The 26,138-nt window shown below is 47.3% G+C and overlaps 1 protein-coding gene and 1 long non-coding RNA gene across 9 annotated transcripts in view; one reads left to right on the forward strand and one right to left on the reverse strand.

Moving 5' to 3' along the window:
- PRKG1 (protein kinase cGMP-dependent 1) overlaps positions 1-26,138 on the forward strand; it is a 366,718-nt gene that overhangs the window by 70,947 nt on the left and 269,633 nt on the right. The window lies entirely within an intron of this gene.
- LOC147652022 (uncharacterized) lies at positions 726-8,664 on the reverse strand. Its single transcript, XR_015289918.1, has 2 exons — positions 5,448-8,664; positions 726-5,406 (listed from the first exon to the last, which is right to left on the reverse strand). It is a non-coding gene; the product is annotated as an uncharacterized LOC147652022 (long non-coding RNA).

Below are 26,138 nucleotides of genomic sequence, written 5' to 3' on the forward strand. Positions count from 1 at the left end.
CCAAATTTCTTGCTGTGATCAGAGATTGCTTTGTTAAGGCAATATAAAGTCAAGTACTTTGTGTGGAAATGAAATTATTTTAGCTGACAAAATGAGGGGTTTTTTGTGGTGTTTACAAAAGTTAGACCTAATTCTTATTAGGGGAAGAGCAGCCAGATTCTGTTGTTGAGAAGCTTTAACAAAGGTCTTGCAGGAGACTTCTTTCCCAATTCTTCCTATTTTCTTTCTTCTGTCATTGTTACAAGTCACCCCCTGAGCTGTTGTTGCTAAGCTGCCCTTAGAATTTGCATTCCCAGGCAGTCTGAGACTCTCCTAATTTCAAGAATAACCTTGGTAAGAGGCAATTCCATAACCTAAAACGTGGGCTGAAAACAGCCACTGGTGTGTTTGGCCTGTTATTCACGCCAGGGAACAACTCCTTGGACTGCTGTGCAATCCAGAGGAATCCATTTTAGAGGATGTGTGGAATTCTCCCCTCAGCTCCCCTGTGCAGGTTAATAACCTCAAAAATGGTTTTGTTTCACAGCCAACACCACCAAGGCTCCCAGGGAGGGGAAGGGAATGCTGGCCTGAGGAAAAGGCAGTTTAGGTTTGTGTTTTAAAAGGTATCGATTCCTGCACTGTGGGAACCTGGGGAATGGAGTAACAGTGTGTGGGATTTGTGTCTCAGTGAATGGGGAAAAACGATCAGCAAACAGATAAAGCCATTGAAGAAAAGCAGCACAGACAGACAGAAAGGGTTTTATTGACTATTGGAATGGAATGGCAGAGTGGTTGTGCTAATAAAGTCATTTTACCTGCTTGGGGCCAAAAGGAATGGCAGGGCTTGGAAGAGGAGGAATTCCTTGATTGAGGAAGCACGGGGATGGAGTCTGTGCTCTGTGAGGATGCCCAGCCTTGGGATGAGCTGTGAACCCTGAGCAGGGTGAAAGAGGAGCACTCAGTGCTGTGAACAAGCCAATATTAACTTGGCAAGCAGGCTGAGGTTGAGTCTCCAAGGCAGAATCCGATAGGATTCGTCAGAGTGACAAAATCCGAGGGATTACGTATTTTTCGTGAGTCTCACCAGCACTCTCAACCTGGAAAAGCACAGCACATTCCTAAAGAGCCGGGTTTTAACTCCAAAGGAACAAAACAAGTGCCAGCTGTCCTAAGTGGGAAGAGACATTTATTTTTAGAAGCCCCCAGGTTCCATGCAGACATTAATTATGAATTATCTGTTCAGGTGATCAGTATTCAAAGCAGCTGTTCTCAGCAGGCTGCACACCAAAAATTAGCCAGTGGCTCCCTTTGTTGAATATTCCTAAGTGAATTAATATTGGGCAATTCCACAACCATCAGCAATCCAGAGAAAACACATCCCGTTTGTTTTGGTGTCTTTTACTGACTGAACTCTGCGGAAGGGACCAGCAGCTAAAGGTTTTATTGTACTTCCAAGTCTTATTTGCTTGGAAAGAAATCCCATTTTCTGCTCTGGATTTGCACTCCATTATCTTGGCTTCCTTTTCTGTGTGATGGAGTGTGGGCCACGTGGTGTTGCTAGGACATTTGGGTGCTGGAACACCCCTCTGACAGTGTGATGCTTTTCTCCTTCATCCCTCCTTCCCAATCCATTCCCTCATGGCTTTGCACCTGCTGGGTCTCACCTGGGGAGTAACTCCTGAGGAGATGCAGGTTCTGGTTTTCCACAGCCCACAAGCAGATGTCAACATCTGCCTCCCTTTTTGGGTACACCAATGTTTCTCATGTGATTGCTGTTCCAAGCTTGGGGACACTGCTCAGCACCTCATTTATTTCTGATCCAGTCTGCTGTCCTCTCCTCAGATGAATTACGTTTGCCCACAGGAGTCCCTTTTCCCTCCACCTGAGAACATTTTCTGTCATTCTTGATCTGCTTCATAATTTTCAGTGGGTCAGGAAACAACCCTTTCATTTAGAGGGAGAAAATACAGGTGCAGAAAGATGTTTTCTCTTCTCCCAGCTATTTGGAGGCGATACAGGAGACTGGCTTTGAAAATATTGGCAGGCTTAAAAATGCTTCCATCTTTCATGTGTAGGAAAGAAAACCTGTCTGTGACCTTTTAAGTGCCTTTGTTTACTTTTTGGAAAGTATTTCAAAGAAAAAGCAAGATTTAAGAGGAATTTGCTACTTAATGGGTCGATAAAGTATCCGGTAAGGTGAGACTGCTGCTTTCCCAGCCCAAAATAAATCACAGCACACACCAGCCTTGCACCTGAAAAGCTCTGGAGAGCAGCTACGAAAAAATATGTCTTGGTGGGTGATTGTTCTGGGCCGTCTGGTGACGTCCCCAAGTCATGACTGTGTCCTTTCAAGCACAGCAGCCACGTCACTGCTGTGATTCATCCTAGAGCCTCCAATGTTTCTGGCTAACATGGGCATGGTTTGTTTTCCCGACATCAGGGTAATTTGTAGAGGTGTTTAATAGCTGATTCAGTTCTGATTTGGCAGCAATTGCAGCCTTTCAGACGTTCAGGATTGCTGGGTTTGTGTCCTTTCAACAAAAACGCCTCGAACAAAACCAACCCCCCCCAAAACTTGTGGCAAGAGTGTTTATGAGCTGTTGTTTTTGTGTATTGAATATGATCTAGCAGAAAATCTGTGCTTTGCTTGTGTGTGATGGAGATAAAGCAGTCAGGCATTATTGGGCTGTTTATTATGGGTTTGTTTTTCTGGAAGACGCTCATTTTCAGCTTCTCAGAAAACACGGGCTCCTCTCTTGCGTATTAACTGAAACCGAGTGGATTTTGCTGCCAGCAGAGAGGCTGCTGAGCTGCCTGCAGGTCTGGGGGGGAGAGATGGCAAACATCTCATCCTTGTGGAGATCACTTTGGCTGGAGGTCCTTGAGGAGGGCAGAGGAAGCTGAGATCATGTTTGTACAGCAAAATCCTTATCTCCTTTCTTTATTCCTCTTAAATACCCGACTTTGACTTTGGAAGCATCATTTGGAGAAATACTTGGCTACTGATCTGCGGCAGCACTTTGGATGTGTGTCCTGTTTGGAGAGCTTGATGGTATCTCCAGGCCATTTCTGGGCTCTGGGGAAGGGCTGGGGCAGCACAGTTGCACATCCCAGATGTGGAGAACTCACTGTCCCTGGATTGCTGGAAATGTCTGTGGACAGGGCTTGGAGCTATCCAGGATAGTGGAAGGTGTCCCTGCCCACGGCAGGGCTGGGGACAGGATGGACTTTAAAGTCTTTTCCAACCCAAACCATCTGGGATTTTCTCCTAATTGTATCATTCTGTAGCAGGTCGGTAAAAAGTGACTGGAATTTGGAAGGAGGGGTGTCAGGAGTGCATTTGGGACAAACAGCCCCCAACAGTCAGAAGTCACCAGCGCAGATGTGCCGAGTTCATCAGCAGTGCTGGGCAGCTGGAAAACCTTGGCTTTGCCAGGAATGAAATCGATGCCAGGAGCAGAGCAAGCTAAGCTCTCTGATCTCGCTCATTCTGCCAGCTTCTATTTTAACCTCCTTCCCATTTGTCTGTGTGATCCCAAATGCTGATGGAACCTGGTGTTGTCACCTGAAGTCATGCTGGGACACTTGTGCCAGGTGGCTTTGCTGCACTCAGGGACAAGTGTGGGTTTAGGATCATCCTGACGCTGCTGTGAATAACACCTCCTGTGTTAAATCATATTTCACACTGTACTTGTGAAACCTCAGAGTTTCCAAACTTTGAGGCCAAGGCATGCAAGGAGCAATTTCTCTTTCCTTCCTGCTGTTCCCAGTGGCTCCTTGGCACACCAGCTGACATCCCCTGAGCCAGCCAGCCCTTAGCATGCAGGGCCAGCAGAACATTGGTGTGTTCTTCACTCCTCACAGCACTCAAGACAATGATCTCATCATGCTCTGGGAGGATGGATGAGGCAGTGTGGAGAGATGGAGGCCAAAATAGCATCTTCATCCCAAAGGACACTTAGGAACGGACTGATAACCCTGGAGTTGGGAGAGTGGGAGAGCTGCACTGCAGAGACTTTGTGCTGATGGAAGTCTTTCCCATCTAAGTGAAATGAGAGCCTTGCTAAGTGCCTGAAGTGTTCTCAGTGAGAGGTGCACAGAAATTCCCTGTGTGGGGCAGAGAGACAGTTTTGTAACTGGGATAAACCCCAGGAGAGCCAGGGCATGGCCCCAGCCTTACACTTCACCTTCACACCAGGTGTCTGGTGAGGCTTTCCATTAAACATTTAGCTCCTGATTATTTTGTAAAGCAGGCCTTTGGAAATTTCTGCCATTGCGATTTGAACCAGGTTACTCAGTTTTTTATCTGGTCTGACATCTCTTCTAATGAACTTTTTGTTGTAACTCAGTGTCCATGTGCCGAGTTTCATTGTTTTTGCACCAAGCTGCTGGTATTTGCATTTGAATTGCTTTCCCAGGTCTGTCCAAACTTTCTAATTTTCAATTTGCCAATTCTTTTGTGGTAACAGCTAGTCAGATGAATAAAAAATGAAAAAAATTCCTGGCTGTTTCATACCATTACAGCATTTCTGAGCGCTAAAAAAAAAGGTCAGCAGTGCTTGTGCACCTTCATTTGTGCTCTCCAGAGTCCAGAAATGACAGGACAAGGCACAAAGTAATGGCCAGTGCTGAGGACAGCTGGGAGTACCTAAGGAAAATCAGGAATTTGGGGGCAAGGATCACTCTTTTGTGTATCAGCCTAAGGTGTTGTGTTCCACACAAACCTGAGTCAAACAGCCTCTAAGTTCCAGAGGGTTTGAATGACACAACCCCTTTTGTTCCATTCCATTATGATCTTGTCAAACTTGGAGGAGGAAAGCCAAGGGAAGACATTGGTTGTGCTGAGTGGAAACATTTGTGCCAGACTGCTCCTGTGTTTGGAGCTTCACTCAGGAGCTGGATGTTCCAAGTGGGTATTTTGGTAATCAGTAGGAGAAGTGTTTGTTTGATTGGAGGAGCAAGAATACAGCACTTCCTGGGGGATAAAAGAGGCTCTGCTGTCATCCTTCCCTCACAAGGGAAGGCTGAGGGAGCTGGGGCTGCTCAGCCTGGAGAGGAGCCCCAGCTGAGAGGGGCCCTCAGGCCTGGCTGGCCCTGGCTGCAGGGAGGGCTCCCAGCAGGGCCCAGCCTCTGCTCCGGGGGCCCAGCAATGGCACCAGAGCCACGGGCAGGGCCTGATGGCAGCAATTCCCCCTGGCCAGGAGGCACAACTTCTTCCCTGGCCACTGCCCAGCCCTGAACACATTGGCCACAGAGGCTGTGGGCTCTCCTGCCTGGGGCTGTGGCACAGCTGTGTGCACACAATGCTGTGCCCTGTGCTCTGGGATGGCCCTGCTGGAGCAGGGAGGTGCCACCAGCTGCCCTCTGAGCTCCCTTCAGCCTCAGCCATCCTGGGACCCTGTGACTGTGTTTGTGCCCCTGTGACTGTGTTTGTGCCCCTGTGATTGTGTTTGTGCCCCTGTGACTGTGTTTGTGCCCCTGTGACTGTGTTTGTGCCCAGGCTTTTCCAGCACTGGGAATTTCCAGGAAATCCAGCCCAGCAATCAGTAATTGAGGTGGTTAAGGAGAAGTAATGGGGTCTCCAATGGCCAGAGGGGCTGTTTGGTGAGGAAGCTTTATGGATATGTCACCCTCAAAGCTCCCATTACTTTTTGTATTGTTTCCTTCATTCCAAATAACTTCTCATCTGACTTCCTTAAGTAAATTAAAAGTTGATTTAATCGCCTTCTCCCTGTGTCTGCCTTTTGCACCAGCTGAGCTTGTCTGTTACAGTCCTATGAAGTTCAGCTTTTTAGAGCCTGTGTCTCCTGTTTAGTTCTGCTGAGGCAAAGCTCAGTAATTCACAGCTTAGTAGCTTTCTCTTCCATGGAAGATTTAATTTGGAAATTAGGGAAAACTTGTTCCCCAGGAAGGTGGTGGTGCACTGAACAGCCTCTCAAGGAATGGGCACAGCCTGAGGCTGCCAGAGCTCCAGGAGCGTTTGGACAGCGCTGCCAGGGATGCACAGGCTGGGATTGTTGGGGTGGCCAGGAGTGGCATTGGGTGATCCTTGGGGATCCCTTTCAGCACAGGATATTCTGTGATTCCATAACCAGAAGAAAGCACAGGAATAAATGGAGACAGACTCTATATCTTCTCTTGACTTTTTAAAAAAGCTTTTGGATCCTCAGGTTCTGGTTATCCTGTTACTGTGGCTGCAGTTTTTTTTCCCTTTAAAATTGGTTTCCTATCAGTAAATTTTATTTCCCCAGGGGATTTCCTTTTTCTAGGCTCTGGAATTTTTGAAAGGTGTGATTCCATGCAGTATGGATGAAACATACATTCATGGATGGAACATCATTTTTACCTCTCCAGTTAACTTGTCCTGAAGAATTGGAGGGAACCTTGATGCACATCACACATTGCCTGCATTTTTGGTTTTCATCTTTGGCATTTGGATTTTCCCCAGGAATAAATGGAATAACCTTTGGGCTGTGAGTGATTTTCTGTGTGGAATGAAAGCAGGCTCATTTTCCACAGGACCTAGAATCATTTCCCCACGAGTTCTAATTAAGCAGTGTTTGCACTTGAAATCAGGACTGTTGATAGGAAATTAATGTTTTCAAATGTGATTAAAAAGCAAATAGTTGAATATAATCTCTGCAAACTAATGAAAAAGAATAAAGCAAAATGGTTTAAACCAGCTTTGTTTACACTCCAGAATCACTCTGTGTGCACATTCACTGCTGGCTACACTTTTCTAAATCTAATTGCTCCTTTTTTTCCTGCTGGAATAGCTGATAATCAGATTTACGTGTGAAGAAAAAGAATGTTTTATATAAAAAAATCCAAAATGTTTGAATGATTTATTTAGAAGAAGAATATCACCATGATGTTGTGTCACTGGGTGTTTTAAGGGAAGATGAGTGATTCTCACTTCTCCTGAAGCTCAGCCAGCTGCCTGAGTCTCCATCCCAACACTTGTCTTACTGGGGTTAATGTTCCAAGACCTCGTAAAGAAACTCTGCTGTTTTCCTCAGTTTTTTCCCTTCCTGGAACAGAAGGAGCAGCACTTTGGCCTCTTGCAGGGTGAAACCAGAGCCCTGCTGCTCTCCTGCAGATGCTATTTTTGTTTGGGGAAGGGGTTACAGACCTCCAATGTTCGCTGTGTTCTTCATCCCTCCGTTCTTGTGTTTTTTTCCACCTCCTGGCAAAGCCCATGCCTCAAATCTGAGGTGGATGGCTCAGATTTTTAGGGGAATCTGAGGAACAATATTATGCCTTTATTATCTTGGATTTCCTTATTGGAGTGTGCAGCATTCTCTGTCCTTGGGTTATGGTTGCTGGAAAAGGCAAGAACAATCCTTGAGTGATATTGGTTACAGCAGGGTTTCCTTGCTGAGAGTTCATTTTCCTCCACGAAAGGAGTTTTAATTCTCTCTCTTTGAAACCAATCTGCACTTGATGCCTTTTACTGGAAAAAAGGGAAGCAGGCAGCAGTGGGAAGAGGATATAGTTCCAGTGGTAATACAGAGAAAATGGCCTTTTTTTTGAAAACTGGCAGATAGTTCTGTTTTCTTCTGGAATTAAATAAAGCAGGGAAGGCCCCAGCAAGAAGCTGCAGGTTCCCTGCAATTCTTACAATAACAGTGACCATCTGCGAGCTGTAAGGTTCCATAACAATAAATAATTAACTCCAGCAAATTAGCTCAAATTCTCATTCATCAGAACAACAGCGAAGAGAAGGGTTATTGAATAATCCTGAAATCAATGTTTTCCAGCATCCTTCATCATACTGTGAATTTGTTGGCTTCCATATTTTAAGCACGAAAATCCTTAAGTATCCAAGCTCTAAAGGAAAAGTCGTTTTTGTCTCTTGCTTGCCCAGGGTGTTTTGTGCCAGGTCATCAGACACTGCTCTTCTCATCACCTCGTTGAGTCAAGTCCTTTCTGAAAAGGTTTCCTTGCACTCAATTTTGACAGGACTAATTCTCTCTTCCTCAGGATGTTTCTGAGCTGCCTCCTGACTGCTCAGCACAAGAAATGGCACACGAGAGAGTCACTGAGTGTGGGATGCAGGCAGCAGCCAGAGAGCTGCATCCCATTGGGATGTGCAGATCACAGAATCTCAGAATGGTTTGGGTGGGAAGGATGGGCAGTGCCACCCCTGCCATGGGCAGGGACACTTTCCACTATCCCAGGCTGCTCCAAGCCCCAAAGTCCAACCTGGCCTTGGGCACTTCCAGGGAACCAGGGGCAGCCACAGCTGCTCTGGGCACCCTGGGCCAGGGCCTGCCCACCCTCCCAGGGAACAATTCCTTCCCAATATCCCATCTATCCCTGCCCTCTGGCACTGGGAAGCCATTCCCTGTGTCCTGGCCCTCCATCCCTTGTCCCAAGTCTCCATGTTTCATGTTGCTCCTTCAGGCACTGGAAGGCCACAGTGAGGTCACCCCAGAGCTTCTCCTCTCCAGGCTGAACAAGCAGGACCATTGCAAGGCCGGGTTGGAAGGGGCTTGGAGCAGCCTGGGATAGTGGAAGGTGTCCCTGCCCGTGGCAGGGGTGTGACTGGATGGGCTTTAAGGTCCCTTCCTACCCAAACCATTCTGGGATTTCCCCTGCCTGTTCTTCATTAAGCAGTAACCTCTAAGTGCAAGTGGGGGAAAATAGAAAAGATAATTAAAAAAAAAAATACAATAAAAACAAGCAAATATTTGTTCTTCCAGAATTCCAGAAGCGCTGGGATATGTGTGACAGAGAGAGCAACAGCCAGGATTGGGTTGGAGGAGCAGGGGAAACTTGGCTGAAGGGTGTGCAGGAAGGATGGCTGCTGCCCACAAACGAGAGGCAGCACAGGGGAGATGCCTTTTGGGCAGGCAATTCCTGCTGGGATGGCCGCTCTGGAATGAATTCCTGCAGCCTCCTGCACTGAGGCAGCCCCAGAGCCTTCCACAGTGATGTTTCCCAGAGCTCTGAGACTTGTTTGAACAGAGCAGGAGTATTTCCTGTGGGATTGATCTGGGAATGCTCAGGCAGCAAAGGGGCTGCTCTGCTTGGACGTTTGCAGTCCTAGTGTTGGTTCAGAGGGGAAAAATGAGGAGGAGCTGGATACAATCAGGCTGTGCCTGTGCTTTTCCTTCCTGCTGCAACTGCCCAGCCTAGGTGTCATTTTGGCAGCACGACTTCTGATTACCCTCCTATAAATCAGAATGATTAATTGCTATCAGGTAAAATAATATTGGGGGAAAACAAGTTTGCTCTTCTGTTAAAAAACTCACAGGGTTGATGCTCTGCTTACATCTCAGAAGAGTGAGAAAGCAGAAATTGTGGCATTTCAGGTGATGACTGTGTCTGGATTGCACCACATGACAGCTTTAATGCCCTTGGATTTCTGCTTACCCCAGGTATTACATAGCACGAGAATTTGGATGTTTGCAAATTTTGGAATTTCCTTCATGCCATTTTCTGTCTTGGAGGTCTGTTAATATTTTTTTTGGTGGGGGAAAAGCGTTGAACTCCAGGCCTGGCAGTTGTGTGTGGTTTCTGACTGGGGGGGAGGCGAGGCAGCCGTGGAGAAATGATGTTACCATTGTATTAGTGCCTTTTTGCCCTCCTTTTCCTGGGTAAGGAGTGTTCTGTTGTGCTGTCAGGATAAGAGATGTCCTGTGTAGGTGGTGGAATTGCTTGCTCCTGGTTTATGCAGCACTTCTAGGAATAAATATTAACAATATCATTTTTTTCCCACTGCTGCTGTGTACCATGAAATCCATGAAGTTCATCTTTCCCAGCGTCATCTTCTAGCTAGGAATTAAACCACCCTGTAGTCATGGAATGTTACAAGGTTGGTAAGATGTTGTATGTTTAGAAATTTGTGTTTATATCTTCCTGTGTGACAGGGGGCTGCTGCTAATACCAGACATGAAGAAGCCAGCCCAATGTTTTTATTTGCACTGTGACAGTAATGGTGATGTTTTGAGAGATGTTCGCTTTTTCCCAAGGAGCTCTTTCCTGAGCCATCCTGAGTCCAAACACAGCCTGTGCCAGCTCTTGGGAAGAAAGGAACCCTATCCAAGTGCAAGCCTGAGCAGTGGGAGCACTGTGAGAGCTCCTTGGGAAATACTGATTTGTCTACAACAGTCTAGATTTGTTTAGAGGCTCTGCAGGAGTTGGGGAGCTGCAAACAGAAACCTCTTGCTGGCCCTCACCAGCCAGGTCGGGTGAGCTCAGCGGGGATGGGGGAACGGTGAACTCCAGTTCCCTTTGTGTCTGCAGGATCTTCTCAGGCCCAGAGCAGAGGCAGTTCCCAGCTGGAGCTGCAATAGGAGCTCTGGGGTGGCCATCCCAGCCATCCCCATCTAAGCCGGGCCAGCCCCTGCAGCCGCCAGTGGCTCTGGGCCATACCAGAGCCATGAGCGATGGTGGCATCCTGCTGGCTGCACTTGCCCTGCTGCTGGCCACCCAGGCTGGCTGCTGGGCCATTGGCCCCTGGCCACCGTGGGGGTGGCAGGCAGGGATCTGGAAGCTGCGGAAGCGCCCTGGGGTCCAGGCCAGTGGCCCATGGAGGAGCCGAGGAGGCCTTGTGGCTCCCAAGTCTTCCAGGCCTTGGGTGACCCCTGGATGCTCCTGTGAGCCCCCTTGGTCTCCTGCAGCTGCAGCCCCTGGGTGACCATGGCCAAGGAGCTGCAGGAGCTGTTGCTGCCGGTGGGCTCCGGGTGGGACATCGGCCCTGCTTTATTCCGGGCTGTGGCAGGTGCTGTGGGCATGGCTGGAGGAGCTGGGGAAGTGAGGCCGCCTGGCCTGCTGTGGCTTGTCCAGCTGCTTCAGGTGCCTCCATCCCTGCAAGAGACTGCTCCCACCAGGAATGGCCATCCCTGGGGGAGCCTCCAACCCTTTGAAGATGGCATTCCAATGGAATCAACCAGCCATTGAGGACCCTCAGGCCATCGGAGAGCTGCCATCGTGCCAGGAGCCTCCTCTGCCTCTGACGGCCTCCAAACCTCCAAGCCTCAAGCTGCTTTTGGGCATCTCCCTCCCTCCCTGAGAACCCCCATCCCTGCCAGCGCCTGCCAACAGCCTCCATTCCCACAGAGATCCCCCAGCCCCTCAAGCTCCTCTGCCTGCAGAGATGCTTCATTCCCTCCAAGTGCCTTTCCCCACTCAGAACGTTACTCCTGGAAGCCTCTGTCCCTCAGGAGTTTCAGGAAGCCCTGAGGAGGCCATGGACAGCTCTCCATGCTCCCTCAGAGAGCAAGAAAATCCCAGGGGATGACACCACCGGTGCATCCCTGAACACGGATGTGGCCAGGGCATGCCAGGAAGTGGGAATGGGAGCCCAGCCCAATTCAGGGACTGGGAAGCATTCCCAGGAGCAGGTGGCAGAACAAGTGTCTTGCAACCACCAATGTCCACCCCAGGGCTCCCAGGAAGCTGCGGCTGAGCCAGCTGGGAACAGCCTGAACTTGGTGGAGGAGATGAGCCCCAGGAGACGGGGGAGGTTCACCCATCTCCAGGAGGCTGACCTGAGATGGGCACTGGGCTCCAGGAGGACATTTGTGGTGGCAGGAGAGAGGACATGTAAGTAGGATCAGTGTTAAATAAATTAGGATTGTCCCACAGAACTGAATGTTCCTACTGCTCTGGATTTGACTGGGATAGGGTTCCATTCTCCCCAGGAAGTGGCTCAGCGCTGGGTTCGGATTCAGGCTGGGAATGCTGTGGGTAACAGGGGGATGGTTTGGTTGTTGGTGGGCAGGCCTCACCCTCCCCAAGGACTCTGCAAGGGACAGTTTGTGTCTCCTGCTGTGCCAGCGAGGAGGTGACAAGGAGGCAGGAGGGAGCACAGGCAACACAGCCTATCTGGACTGGCCAGAGTGATATGCCAACCCACAGAACTCCTGGACAGTGAACAAGCTGGGGACAGGAGAGGGTGATAACTGCTGGGATGGGCTGGGCAGGTGTCAATGGTTATCTCACAAATAGGGACAGAGACATGGCTGAGGTGTTCAGTGCATTATTTACCTCCATCTTCAACGCTCATTACTCCATTCCCAGTGGAAAACATGGATTGTCCCATGGGACACTGCAGAGTCCTTGGGGAGGGCAAGCCTCGCTCAGCAGCAACCAAAGCTCCCCTGTGATCCACAGCACTGGCAGGGTATTTTGCAGTTGCAGAATCCACTTCAGCCTGTCCACATGATGTGCAGTTCCCAGCCAGAGGTTAGGAAAGCAACGGGTAAAGGGCAGAGTGTTTGTGTTCCCTTGCTGTCCCTCTGGGCCCTGGATGCAGGAATTTGCTGTGACAAGCCCAGCTAGTTTGTTCAGTAAGTGTGTATTGCTCTTAGGATGAATTTTAGCTGGATTTTAGCCTTGGTTCCTGCCTGGCTCAGAGTGTTCTCCTGTTTGGGGTGAGCTGGGAGTTACATAAAATGGCTGAGACAGGATGGGAAATGTTTAATAGTCTCCAAAGCAGTACAAATTTCTGCTCCTCTTGCTGTCTTCTTCCACCCACAAAGTAAGGTTTTGGTTGAAGTCTGCAAAGTAGAAGCTTGTCTAGAAATGGGTGAGTCCAGGTAGCCTGGAGGTCTGCAGACCTTGAGGGACTTGGGGCTGTGGGAGAAGCAGAAACCGTCTGCAGGATCTGCAGCTGCTTCCAGGATCAGGCAGGATGGATGTGGCTGTTCTGCAGTGTTGGGAGAGCTCTCTAGATGAGACCCTTCCAAAGGTCTCCATGTTTGCCTGGACTGGAGGTGCTATGTGTCCATGGTGGTGGCTCCATGGTCACAGGGGCACCTCACTCCAAAGGATCCCAGGATGGCTGAGGCTGAAGGGAGCTCAGAGGGCAGCTGGTGGCACCTCCCTGCTCCAGCAGGGCCATCCCAGAGCACAGGGCACAGCATTGTGTGCACACAGCTGTGCCACAGCCCCAGGCAGGAGAGCCCACAGCCTCTGTGGCCAATGTGTTCAGGGCTGGGCAGTGGCCAGGGAAGAAGTTGTGCCTCCTGGCCAGGGGGAATTGCTGCCATCAGGCCCTGCCCGTGGCTCTGGTGCCATTGCTGGGCCCCCGGGGCAGAGGCTGGGCCCTGCTGGGAGCCCTCCCTGCAGCCAGGGCCAGCCAGGCCTGAGGGCCCCTCTCAGCTGGGGCTCCTCTCCAGGCTGAGCAGCCCCAGCTCCCTCAGCCTTTCCTGGGCACCCAGATGCTCCAGGCCCTTCCTCAGCTGCGCAGCCTCCGCTGGCCCCGCTCCAGGAGCTCCCTGGCCCTGCTGTGCTGGTTTGGGCTCAGTACAGGCACCCTGCTTCTAGTTCTAGCCCAAGGATTAGCCTCCTCTTTCTAATCCTTTCAATTGCTGAGTTATTACCAGACTCCAGGAGCTGGACTTCATTTTTATTGACCTGACTTAGCCTAAGCCAGGCCTGAATCCCCAGAGGACACAGTAAATATCAAACTTGGGGTCGTTCACAGTAAGCCTCACTTTGCCTCGTGGTTGGATGGGCTGGCTCAGCCTGTCCTAAATCTGTTCCAGTTTATATAAATATTTGCAGCCAGACCTCCCCTTCCACTCACTGCAATCCTGTGTCTCACTAATATGTGTCACCTTCGACTCTGTGTTGCTGATTCCTGTTGGTTTTTCTGATATTTAGAAGCTCAGCTGGAGCAGAGTGACCTTCAGCCAGCACCACTCAGGGATGACCTTCCTTACACTTCCTTTTCTACTTGCAGTGAAGAGAAGTTTATAATTTGATTTTGTGTGTGTGTGTGTGATCCTTTCAGGAAGAATCCTGAAAATTACAATTCTGAGAAGGAGATGAACAGCAAAGAATTAACTTTAAATCTGAGACCAGATAAAATATAAGGTTCTGCTCTGGCCCTCGCTTTCCATAGCCCAGGGCAGTGGTGGAATCACCATCCCTGGAGGGGTTCCAAAACTGTTCATATTCCCAGTGCCCATGTCCCAGGCCTCTTTAAAGAATTGCAGGTTAAGAAAAAAACCCCCAAACCTTAAGCATTATCATGAAGTGTTATCAGAAAGGTGGAAAAAGCTTAATCCAGGATAAACATGTGTTGTACAATAGAATTTCAGCACCAAGTGGTATAAAAATGCCTTTTGGAGCCTGTTAAAATGAGGAGTGGGGTTTCTCATAAGAAACAACATTTTGATTAAACATTCTCTGCTTTGGTGTTGTGATGCTGCACTTCCCATGCTCAGTTCTAAAAGGGTCAAAGAAATCTTCAAGAGCAAAAATCTCATTTTTGTGTCCCTCTTTTTTAAGAAAAGCTGCTGTAAGTAGACTAGGCTGTGATACATAGTTTGAAATACCTTCCTCTTGTTTAGGTCTCGTTTCCAGCTAAATATATTTATCCCAAGACATGAAGTATTCCCCAAGTGACTCTTGTTCTTAGAATACACTTCAGCAAAGGTCAGCTTAGCCCCTCGCAGCACCATTTTAGAGGAGAACATGACCATGCATTTTTCAGCTTGTCTTCCCAAACCCATCTGGAAGCCTCTCCAAGCAGATCATCGGCTGAACATGTGAAAATATATCCCAAGATTCCCTGAGGATTTTAACAGAGGCACTGAAACAGGGAAAAAATTTTCTCTTGGTCTACAGCTGATAGGAATCAGCCTGGATTCCTCGGCTCCAGCGCAGCCCCTTGGATTTATCCTAGCTGGGGATGCAGGGGAAGTGGAGGAAGTTATTTCACTGAATTGACTGCTTTGTCAAAAAGATTAACCTGAAACATTTCCACCGTTTCAGAACAAATCTCTGTTGCCGGCACTGGAAAGGGTTTCATTCATCAGGACGTGATTAATGAGGGCTGGCAACTCCACACAGGAATCAGGATTCTTTTTGGGTACAAATCTGATATGATTTAAGTTGGGCTGAGTTGTTTTATACGCACGTTTTGGGAGCTGAGAGCATTTTGAGTAACTAATTCCTTCAACTGGAGATTGCCTCTTGGAATTTATGCTGGGGCAGGTTTAACCTGAGCATTTTTGTGGATTGCACTGCAGAATAAATAAACACAAGGTCATAGATTTAAAAAGCTGCGGGGCTGCTGATGGGTGAGGGAGTGTTGGGAACAAGAATAATGGGACTGGATGGTCCTTAAGGTGTTTCCATTCCCACCCAAACCATCCTGGGATTCCATGATCAGTGAAATCAAAAACCTTACAGCAGAATAGAAATACACAATTTGAGTTAAACAAGCAAATTCAATTCTTCAATTTCCTTTTCAGCTTTTTAGGGCCTTTTTGCCCCCCTGTGATGTTTAATGGTTCTGGATGGTTTGCATTCAACAATAAGTGGATGGAGAATTGATTTTTTTCTTCATTTATGTAGCAGGAGCTGTTTGTTCATATGATTCCTTCATGTGCTTTCTGGCATGCCGTATGTGCTGCTGCAAGCCAGCAAGAAGTGCAGGGTTTTTAGCTGTGTAAAAAAGATTTGAAGATATCTCAGCTGTATCTCAGCACTTATAAAGGAGTTGTTTAAATGTACAGGTTAGAAATGTGTCTTTTCTGTCTGTAATTGATTTCCTCTTGACCTGTGCCCATTTATCAGCTGAAAGAGAGCATTTTTATTCCTGTTAGCAGGAATCAGTCCGGGCTTGGTGCTGTCTCTGTCAAGCACCGAGTGGGAGGGGAATGGGGACACAGTTTGTGAAATGTCACCGGTGTAAACACATCCTCCTGAGCCTCAGGCACAGGAGCAGCCAGCACACGGATTTTCTTCAGGCAGGGGGAGGCTGGCAGGTACTTCTGATAGAATTATCCAACCAGAAGAGTGTTTTCAATCCAGAGAGGCCAAAACATGGCAGTATTTTCTTAAATTTGTAGCCTTGTCTGGTTTATCTTGACTGTTTAGCCACAGTTTGTCCTCCTGAATGTTATGCTGGTGACTTCTGACCCTTCATTAAGTGCTTTAAATTCAGGCTTTTGCTGGCTTCTTCAACCTTGTCTCATTTGACTCCTTCCTTCCTCTTAACTTTAAACTTTTGAACTTTTTGGGTCACTTCAGTCCTGTTTCAAGCCTAGAGGGTTCAGTGAGGCTGCTCAGGGTGGGTTGAAAAAATGCTCACATTACAAAGAGAAGAGCTGCCAGTTATTTCTTTTACCTACCAGCAAACAAAATGCAGGTGGAAGAACAGAGGGGTCTCAGCCTCTGCTGTGAGCTGGAAAACACTTGGAATTTTATAAGCAAAGAGTGGAGGAGCTGAGCTGGTTTCACTGCAAAATAAAATTGGAAGGAATTTGCAGCAGAAGAAGCAGCAGAAGTTGGAGGCTCACATCTCCAAACGGCACCAAGCAGATTGCAGCACGAGAGTTTGGATTTGTTAAGGATTCTGTGAGGCTCTGGGAATTGTCCCTGCTTTAGACATTTGATATTTCTCTCAATATCATGTTAATGAAGCTGGGAAAGTGCCCGTTTCAAGGCTACTTTTCTTCAGAAGGGCTAAATAAAAGTCACCATCTGCTACCAAATCACTGCAGAAAAACAAGTCTCCCTCTCATCTCAATTCTTCTCTAAGCCTTGAGGTCATGCTGGTAATTGCTGACATTCCCTGAGCTCCTGTGTAAATTTTACCATAATTTCAGCAGAAGTTGTCCAAAATCCCTTGCCATGAGAAGCCGGGGAAGGTGGTTGAGGAGTTTAGCAGTGGGGGGCACAGAGTGCTTTTACCTAAGGAATTCCCTTTTAAAAGCTGAGCAGAAGAATAAAGTGTTTATCTGGGAGCAGGAATTGTGTGGCTGTTGTAGACCTGGGGCATCACAAGCATTCCAGGTGTTCCTGATGGAGTTTGTTACCATTTCCAGGAGCTCCCCTGCACATAAAATTTTGGTGATGTTAAATCTCTCAGCCCTTGCCTTGGAGCACATTGAAACCCATCTTGGCCTGGGTTTTGATACAATTTTTCAGTAATTCCTGGTGTCTGCTGACCTTTCTCAGGGCTGCTTGGAATGGCAAGTCAATCCTGTCCCTCTCTGCAAGAAAATTAAATGGTTGTTTGCCTTAACTGGCAGGGATTTGCAGCTGGCACCGGGAGCCTGGCCACTGCATGCAGATGATTTCTGCTGCTTCCCTGCTGGAAAGCAACTGGGAACTGTCATCTCCTTAAACTCCTCCGTGCTTTGGAGATGTGCTGTGCCAGCTGCCAAAGCCTGACTGGTGGTTTTAATGGAATCTTTCCCTGGCATCCAGATTGATGCAGAAACAGGGTAGCAACCGCACCTCAAAAACACAGCAGCGTGAAAGGAAGGCTTTGTCCACCGATGAGGCTTCAGAAGGTAAAACCACCGAGTTTCCACTGTAAAAATCACATTTTGGATGAGTTTTTCAGCTGTTTTCTGAGCCAGTTGCACATCCATAGGTAACAGCAGAGCAGCTGTGGTGAGGAGCCTGTTTGAAGGGAGCAGAAGGAATAATTGTGATGTGTCTGATATCACTGAAACACCGTGGGATGACTGCAGGAGGGGTGCTGCAGCTCATGGAGATGACACATCCCATTGCTCTTTCAAAACTATGTTTATTAGTGCTGGGGAAAGGGACAGCCCCTGGGAGTCTCAGAGTGGGCCCTGTCTGGGGTGCAGACGGTTCTGTGGGATGTGGGAGAGGAAATCATTGCCACTTTGGGGTGGTGAGATGGGGCCACTGAGCTCTCAGAAAATCCACGGCAGCATAGAGGTTTTCCTTTTGTTAATTTTAGATTCCATGTCTGTGTTTGCAGTCCTGAGGTTTCTTTTTTTACGTTTCACTCAAACTGGGAGTGATTCAGAGTTGTTGGTGAGCTTAGACTGAAGGAGGCTTTAGACAGAGACAAGGAATAATGAGGGATTTCCCCCTCTGTCCTTGCTAGAAGTCGTTTCTGTTGTGCCAAACTTCTGGGGTGGCCTGAGGAAAGGCTTGGACTCCCAAGATCTCCAGTGTCTGTCATCCATCCTGGAAAAGGGGAAGAAAAATTCCTTCTCCTTCATCCCTCCAACCCTAGTACATCTCTGGTCCCCACTGTCACTAACTAGTGGAAAGCCAAATGAAGATCAGGCAAGTCAAGCAGGGCGAGGTGGGTTTCCATCCCTTGCTCCCTGGGCTCTTGCTCCAGGCACAAGCAGAGCAGGGATGTTTGGAGAGGCTGTGGGTTCTCCATCCCAGGGGTTTGCCAGGACTTAGCAGCTGAAAGCCAGCCCAAGTGAGATGGTGTGAAAAGAAGGAGAGTATTGGAGCAGGGGTAAGGGAAAAATCCTGGAGTGCTGTTTTGGGAAGCACCTGCCAGCTGAAGGGCTCCATTTCCTGCTTCCTGCCTAAACTCCTTAGGAAGTTGGGATCCAGACACGGACTGGGATAAAACATCACTGGTGATGCACTCCATGGGGAATGCTGCAGGAGCTGGATAAGCCCTCCAAAAGTAAACGTGGCTGTATTATATTTCAGGGTTTCTTGGTATTATGTGAGACAGGAAAAAATTACGTTCGTAGGGTGGGAATTTTTTCCATGTCTCTTCTGTTGACATTTCTTCCAAAGTTTGGGTACTGCTAAGATCAGCAGTTTCCTATGGGAAAAAATGGAAACAGAACATGGCTCTTGCATAAGAAAGAAAAATAAAGCTCTTTTCAGAAGAACTGCCTTTATTTGTTACTTAATGCCTATGAAAGTGATTAGTGAGTACAGATCCAGAAAATAAATGTTCTGGAGCCTCCAAAACCAAACTTACTGGAGAATGATTTTGGAATTCAGTGTAGTAGTTTCCACGCCAGAAATCAAATATTCCACAGGAGTTTTGTCCCTGAGTTGAATTTAGTGAGCACAATGTATTAAAAAGCTCTAGTGCAAGCATTATCTCTCTTTCCGAGAAAAAAAGCCTCCTAGTCTCACTCTGTGCCTCCAAGGACCCCTTGCTTCAGTTCATTTTTAAGGTCACTGAGATTAATTCATTTGCATTCCCAGTCAGAAATGCCATAAATTGTTTGATCAAAACCCTGCTTTTTTATTTTTTTTTTATTTTTTTGTCAGTCTTCCCACTCATTTTATGTAATCTCAATTCGGTATTTTTGGAAATCAGGCCTGCCTGGCCGTGTCTTGCACTGATATCGTCTCACGGTGGAAGTCTCCAAGGATTCAGGGTCTCAGAAACCTAAACAGGCAGAACCAGTGTCCCTAAAGAAACAATTTTTGTGTGGGGAGTGTCCCTATTTCAGTAAAGGTTATGGATTTTGATGCTAATTACCACTCTTAGAGAACGGCATTTAGGAATATTTGCTGTTGATCTCCCTGTCAGCATCCATTTCTCAGCAAAATGTGTGTTTTCCTGCAAGTCTCAGGGACTGGAAAATAATTACTTTAATAATGCCTTTGCCCAGCACTGCCTGAAATATTAGTGTAAATAGTGTAACAAATTTTGTGAGGAGAAAAAAATCTCCTCAGAAGTCTGCAGCTGGAACCAAACTACTAATAGTAAAAGTTAAGGAATTATGGCATTGTGGAATGGTTTGGGTTGGGAGGGACCTTAAAGCCCGTCCAGTTGCAACCGTGGGTGGGGACACCTTCCATGGACCAGCTTGTTCCTGGTCCAACCTGGTCTTGGACACTGATCCAGAGGCAGCCACAGCTTCTCTGGGAAGGCCATTCCAGAGCCTGCCCACCCTCCCAGGGAACAATTCCTGCCCAATATCCCATCCATCCCTGCCCTCTGGCACTGGGAAGCCATTCCCTGCATCCTGGCACTCCAAGTCCTGATCCACAGTCCCTCATTATCTTCCTTGTGAGCTCCTTCAGACACTCCTTTCTCCTCCTTGTTTGGTATCCTAAAAACCTCATCCCGAGAGGAATCAATCCCCAGGAATTCCAGGTCTGGAACTGTAGAAATGCAGTTGTAGAGGCAGAGAAGAGCAGGACCGAGCTGCACAGCACTGCTGCCAGCTGCTGGAGCCATGGAAGTCACCCCAGGAAATCAACCCCTCCTCCCCAGAAAGGCAGCAGGAGCACAGCGAGGTGCTGGCTAAGGGCTGAACTTGTCAGGTTTCTGGCTCACACAATGAAGGACAGGCTGGAGAGCTGGGTTACAAACCCCAGGGACTGGGATATATTTAGGAATAGCGGTGTTGCTTTTCTCCACGCAGATCTGAAAAGTGTGGTCTTGGTGCTGCAGTCAGGAGACAATGGTTCATTCTCACTTTTGTTTTGATGATGGAAGACTTGTCTGCAGTGGGAGCTGGCTGAGAGCGGGCTCTGTTCCTCCCCTGTGGCCTCTGGCTCCTGGCTATTTTCTTTTATTACTTGTGGAGAGAAAAATCACCGTGGCCTTTTCAGGGAGAGTGAGGGCAGAGCTCACTGCAGCCTTTCAGGGCCTGGAAAAACAGCAGGGGCTCTTCTTACATGGGCACAGAGAGACAGGACAAGGTTTAAGAGGGGTGATTTAGGTGAGATATTGGGAAGGAATTGTTCCCTGGGAGGGTGGGCAGGCCCTGGATTCCTGGAAGTGTTCAAAGCCAGGATGGACCAGGAAGAATCTGGGATAGTGGAAGGTGGGCTTTAAGTGCCTTTCATCCCAAACCCGTGTGGGATTCTGTGTCTGCAGATTGCAGAAGTGGTAGCAGAGCTCCACCCCAAAAGCTTACACCCAAATCCAGTGTAATGAGGAATTAAAGGCAATATGGAAGTGAGTGACACTGAGCCAGTGACTGCTGGAAGTGCCCAGGATTCGCTTCCAAGATCCCAGGCCTGTTTTACAACCTGTGAAAGGAGCTCAGGTACCTTGGGCCATCCCTTCCCCGAGCATTGTCCCAGCAAACACGGCTGCTCTCATTGCTGGGGCTCAGCTAGCTCTTGTTTCTCCATTAAAGTTTAAAACCAGTGTGATTAAAGCAGGATTTCACCATGGATGTCTCAGCTGTCCTTCCCTCCTCTGCTTTTATATGGAATTTTTTCCATGACTTGTCCAGGGGAAGAACAGTTTGTCTGCAATGTGAATCCAGACAAATTTTGGCAGGTGGCTCAGTGAAAAGAAAACCTGATGCACTGGAAGCCTTTAGGTATGCAGCTCTTTAAAGTGATGGAATAGGTTGAGAAACAACTTCTACGTGGTGGTTTCTTGGATTAAAAAGAAATATTTTAAGCAAACTGGTTTGGAGACAATATTTTATTCTTGATTTTTCTATTTTTTTAAATAAATTAATAGAATTAACAGAATTTATTATGCTTGTGCATTTATCTTGGTGAATTTTTTTGTCCTTAGTTGGCGTATTTCTAAATCTTGCCTTTCTTCTTATATTACTTAAGGAAGAATTCTCAGTTTGGAAGGAGGGCTATATATGGAATATACTCAACAAAAGGAAAATAAACCCAAACGGAAAATCCTTTTGGCTCCATGTCGAAAAAGTTTAAGGTCTGGATCCAAGAGAAACACATCAGTTTCTGTATGAAGGAAGTGCTGTTATGTGAATAATATAATAAATATAACATACACATCTGGGGTTGCCTGCAGGATTTCTGCTGCAGAGGAACTCTAATGACAGACAGATGTTTTACCCCAAGTTCTTTCAGATCTGGTTCAAGAGCTGAGTTTCCGTTGTTGCTTCTCCTTCCCTGAACCAACAGAAATGTGTTTTATAGTGGTGCCAAAACTGGTTTCAAAGGCTGCTGGCACCTCCCAGGAATCAGATCCCATTTTGCTCCTTGCCTTTGGCAATGACCTGTACACTTGCCATGATATTTTTCACTGCCATGAAAGGATTTTTCGTATTTTTGATATAATCCCCTCATAACCCCTCCTTTAAGGGTGTGTGAAATGGGATATTTTAAATAAATGTGTAGGGTTTTTGTCCAGCAGAGGTGCAGATGGCAGTAGAACCACAGAATATCCTGAGCTGGGAGGGACCCACAGGGATTCCAACTCCTGATCCCAGCAATCCCAGCCTGTGCATCCCTGGCAGCGCTGTCCAAACGCTCCTGGAGCTCTGGCAGCCTCAGGCCGTGCCCATTCCCTGGGGAGCCTGGGCAGTGCCAGCACCCTCTGGGGGAAGAACCTTCCCCAGATCTCCTGACCCTGCCCTGGCACAGCTCCATGAGCAGAAGGAACTCATTTGTAAAGTCCTTGTGCTGGAAAAACAGAGCAAAAATGCAGTGGCTCATTAAAATCCAGCACTGGGATTGTTGGGTTTTATCAGGGCAGTGTTCCCCACCTGGGATTAACTTGCTGGGAGAAGATACAGGAGAAATAAAAGAAACTGGCAGTTCTCACAGCTGTGATTTTGAGGCTGCTTATGCAATCTGAGACCTTCAGTGCAAAATCAATTATGAAGAGAAGAACCAGGCACCGAGCAAGGCAAACATTTTTGCTTTAGAGCTGTTTCATTATGGATTGATCGCCCAACGTCTCTGCTGTCATCCTTTTCCTCCTCATACCCTGCTCTGATGATCATGGAGAAATCCAGGAAGATTCCTTGTTCCTAATTGCTCTGTGCCTGCTGGCAAGCTGGTATTTGCATGGTTAAATTTGGTTTATAATTAAAATACAGGATTTTCAATGGAGTTTTGTGCCATATCCTAGAATTTTGTTTTTAAAGAACAAAAATATTGTTTTGCCTTCATGGAGCTCTTGCTCTGTGCATTATTTGGGAATAATTCCAGATATTGGGCTATTCCCTAAACCTTCAGTGAGGAAGACTCAAGGGCAGAGTTTTGTGTCCCACATCTGGATCGCTGAAGTGAATTTGCTTTCATTTTCCCGGATGATTTAAATTTTGACATTTCTACCAGCAGAATTATTTCTGTCAAAGCCTCTCTGAGGATCAGGGAATCTGTACCAAGGAGGTTGCGTGGAATTGTTTTGACTGGAGGTCCTCAGGAAAAAGCCCAAATATTTTGGCTTGTTATTTCCAGGGGTTGGCTTTGAGGTAGCTGCTCTTACCTTTTGGGTTTGGCTTTTATTTCATTGGGAATCTTTTATTAGAAAATGACTTTAATAAGAAACTTGAAGCTGGGTTAACAGGCTCAGGTTTCTAGAAATGTCCATTGATCCTTTAGATGGCTGAAGAAGAAATTGATTGGGGATGGCGCCAGAGAGACCCTTTCAATATTGGAGGGTTTCAAGAGCTTAAGTCTCCTGCTGAGTGTTTTCAGAAGGGGACAGGCTGAAAATCCCATTAATTTGGGAAGTCTTGGCACAAGCAGAGCACGGGACAGCAGCAGAGCACCTTGGGACTTGCCTGGTTTTCCTTGCTGCTTGATGCCTTCGAGGCTTTTGGTGGTTTATTCAGAATTCCAAGGCCATCCTTCTCCTCCAGCCTGTTGTTTTTCACTTTCATGGCATGCTGGAATGTCTTGTTGCTTTAATAAATTGCCTAAGCACAAAAGCAAGCCCTGCTTGTGTATTTTCTGTTATCATTTCTCTGTGCTTCAGCAAACACTTGCTTTAGTCTAAAAAATACGAGGTAATTGGCAAATACACTGAGAAATGCTATAGAAAGTGTTTATTTGTGTGATAGATAGGAATGGTTTGGACAATTTGGTTCCTCATCACGGTGGTAGGAAATGATATTCTCACATCTTATTGAAGTAATTAAATACAGTTTGCCAAAGGAAATGTGGATGAGTCTGCCCTGCGAAGGTATTGACGTTTTTAATGCGCCTTTATGGTCCTAAGAATGAAGCAAAGAGGGAGAAAAACCCTCTCTTTAGTGTCTTTTGCATTCCATGGAGGTAATTGAAAGAGTTGGAGAACTCTGGTTTTCATTAGAAGGGAAAGAAATTCCAATTTATTGAATCATTTCTGTTTGCAGGTTTATGAAATAGCTTATTTGTTCAGGCAAATGCCAAGAGGCATCTGCAGCTCTGATAACCCGAGACATTAACTCTGCTCAGACATTATTTTTGCTTACAGTCAGGAGAATAGAAAGTTGACAGGGAAATAATGTGTTTTAATGAAGTATTCATCACTTCTCCCCATTTTTCATCATTAAAACATCCATTTCAATTTAGAAATGGACCTGGGAAGTCATGAAATCCCTCATGCAGAACAGATGGTTTGCAGTGCAGATGGAAAAAATTCAAGCTGTTCCTAAACATCAGTCTGTGTATTTTGAGCAATTAACTGCTTTTTCTGGAGGTACAATGGGTCAATTTCTTTTTTCTTTTGGCGTGGCAGAGGTGAGTTGCCTGCAGTGATTAAGCTCATATTTTGTTTTCAACCAACTAAATGAAGCTCATATTTAAAATACTACATTTGATTAAGCACAAGAGGTATTATTTTGGTAGATTTTGGGGTAGGTCAAAAGGATTTTGGGGCATTTTTGTGGTTCTCTTTTCCTAACTAATGAGGGCGTCATTATGTGGGCCACAGACACAATGGAGTTTTCCTTCCAAATCCCCTGTTTCTCTGGAGATTCTCCTCCTGCTTCCTCTGGGAAGGTGGGAGTACAGGGTGTGATTGCTCAGTGTTTCTGTGCTGGTGTTAATTAGCTCGTTAATTTGTCGGGATGCTCGTTGTGGTTACATTTAACATATGGCTGTGCTTGGCAGGGCTGTGACCTGGAGGAGCTGGAGTCTATGTATATCTATATTATATATATATTTATATTTCTTGCTTTTTAATCCATCTCCTCTGATGGAGCACTTGAGGGTCACTAATGAGATTTCATGAGGCGGAGAGGGAATTTTAAATGGGCCAGTAGTGACGGGGGAAGGGGGAATGGTTTTACACAGAGGGCAGGGATAGATGGGATATTGGGAAGGAATTGTTCCCTGGGAGGGTGAGCAGGCCCTGGCACAGGGTGCCCAGAGAAGCTGTGGCTGCCCCTGGATCCCTGGAAGTGTCCAAGGCCCAAAGCAAGAACTGCCTGCACAAAGTGTGATTTTCATGGAACTGGAGCAGGTGCCAGCCATTGGATTTGCTCCTGATTGGAGCTTTTAGAGGGGGGATTCCCTTTTCTCTTTGTGTGCTTGGTGTGGTCCAGCACACACCCTGGGAAACACTCGGCAGTGCATTTTATTCTCCAAGATAATCCTTCCAGGAGCATTCCTGAACTTTTCTGTGAAGCTTTAGAGCTTCCTGGTAATATAGATCGTGGATTCTTTGGAGGGTCTGGGTCGGAAGAGACCTTAAATCTCATCCAGTCCCAGCCCCTGCCGTGGGCAGGGACACCTTCCACTATCCCAGGCTGCTCCAAACCCCAAAGTCCAACCTGGCCTTGGGCACTTCCAGGGATCCAGGGGCAGCCACAGCTTCTCTGGGGATCTGAACCAGGGCCTCCCCACCCTCACAGAGGACAATTCTTGCCCAATATCCCATCTATCCCTGCCCTCTGGCAGTGGGAAGCCATTCCCTGTGTCCTGGCACTTCATGACCTTGTGAAAAATCCCTCTCCAGCCTTCTTGTAAACTCCCTTTAGCTACTGGAGGGATCGGAGATGCTGGGATCTGCTTGGAATCTTCCACATTTGTGAAATCTTTACATCTTTGATCCAGGACACCTTTACCACACTGCAGGACTGGCTTCACCTGATGTGTGGGTGAAACTTCATCACCACATCCAAGATGGGATTTGGCCCAAGATGGATAAAATCCTGTATTTTGGGATCAGCTTCCAGCTTACAAAGGTTTACATGGTGGATGCTGCAGCCAGAGCGATTTCACAGCTTCCACCTCTGCTGATTTTTGAATTGAAAACCTGCAGAGATGCTTTATATTCCATGTCCATCCGTTCCCAGGAGATTAAATATGTTTTTGGAGTATTGCAGACAGTGTGACCTCACTGGATTGCTGGATCCATCTCGGGTGCAGTTGTGAGCAGGGCAGTGCCTTTGCTGCGAGCCAGGAGCACTTTCCTGTGGATAAACCATGGATAAATGCTGGTGCTGTGTTCCCCCATTATCTGGGCAGGATTAGCCCTGCTCCAGACACCTCTGGGAGCAGACACAGAGCTGTGGCTCTGAAAGGAAGTTGTCTTGACATCCAACTGTTCCCAAAGAGCTCTCTGTGAAATCCGAAGTTTAGGCAGGCTGGCATCTTTTTCACCCCAGAAAAGCCAACATTTCACATGGTTTATTAGCCTTGTGTCTTTTCCCATCACTGCTCCTGTCTGACAGGCTCCAAATCCAAGAGATTTCAAAGGATTTCTGCCAGCTTCTCCCTCAGCAGTGCCCCCCTGGCATGGTCAGGGTGGGGGCTCCAAAAGGGGGCTGCTCCCT

This window comes from Cyanistes caeruleus, chromosome 8, assembly GCF_971803275.1.
Source record: "Cyanistes caeruleus chromosome 8, bCyaCae1.hap1.1, whole genome shotgun sequence".
In the NCBI taxonomy this organism is placed as follows: domain Eukaryota; kingdom Metazoa; phylum Chordata; class Aves; order Passeriformes; family Paridae; genus Cyanistes; species Cyanistes caeruleus.